This window comes from Notothenia coriiceps, unplaced genomic scaffold (assembly GCF_000735185.1).
Source record: "Notothenia coriiceps isolate Sejong01 unplaced genomic scaffold, NC01 NC01_scaffold00014072, whole genome shotgun sequence".
Classification (NCBI taxonomy): Eukaryota; Metazoa; Chordata; class Actinopteri; order Perciformes; family Nototheniidae; genus Notothenia; species Notothenia coriiceps.
The window spans coordinates 1-900 of NW_011346773.1; the positions used below are offsets into that span (position 1 = coordinate 1).

At 40.0% G+C, this 900-nt stretch overlaps 1 pseudogene; it reads left to right on the top strand.

Annotated features, from left to right (window-relative positions):
- The first annotated feature begins 173 nt into the window (after positions 1–173).
- LOC104948308 (glutamate receptor ionotropic, kainate 5 pseudogene) lies at positions 174–467 on the top strand (annotated as a pseudogene).
- Positions 468–900: the final 433 nt, after the last annotated feature.

Below are 900 nucleotides of genomic sequence, written 5' to 3' on the forward strand. Positions count from 1 at the left end.
CTCTTCAATCTGGCTTTTAATCTGTGATTGTTTTTGTATTATTTGACTTTAACGATATATTTATTTGTTGTTCCTTTCTTTTCTTTTCACTATATCTGTAAAGTGTCTTTGAGCACCTGACCTCATTTCTGCTTCAAAGACGAATGAGTGTAAGAACACATATCTGACATCAGTATTTCATTCTCGTTTGTTGTGCTCCTCTGCAGAACTCCCGGTACCAGACCTACCAGCGGATGTGGAACTACATGAACTCCAAGCAGCCCAGTGTGTTTGTGAAAAGCACCGAGGAGGGCATCGCCCGCGTGGTCAACTCTAAATACGCCTTCCTGATGGAGAGCACCATGAACGAGTACCACCGCGGACTCAACTGCAACCTCACCAAGATCGGAGGCCTGCTGGACACCAAGGGCTACGGCATCGGCATGCCACTGGGTAATAACACATCTTTAAAACATACATGCCTGTAGCAGCCCATAATGTAAATAACTGCCAAGTAAAACATCAAATAAGTGTAAAGATGGAGCGCAGGGCTTTGCATATCAATGATTCAAAACGCTGCCAGGGTAAACTCTCTTTAGGAAAGCGGAGTTGTTTGTCCTACAGGAGTGGAAGAAAAATGTAGATCCTTAACTTAACTAAAAATACCACTACTTAAATGTTAGAATACTCCATTTCAAGTTTAAAAAATAGTCTCGCGTTCAAATTCTCTGTAAAAGTACAGAGGTATCTTCAGCAAAATGTAGTTGTAATATAAAAAGTTAAAACGAGTCATTCTGCAGAAACATACCTCCATATGTTATATATATAATGTATCAGGGTTCTTACGGTCATTGAAAACCTGGAAAAGTCATGGAAATTCAAAATGCTAATTCAAGGTCCTGGAAAAGTTCTGGAAAACAA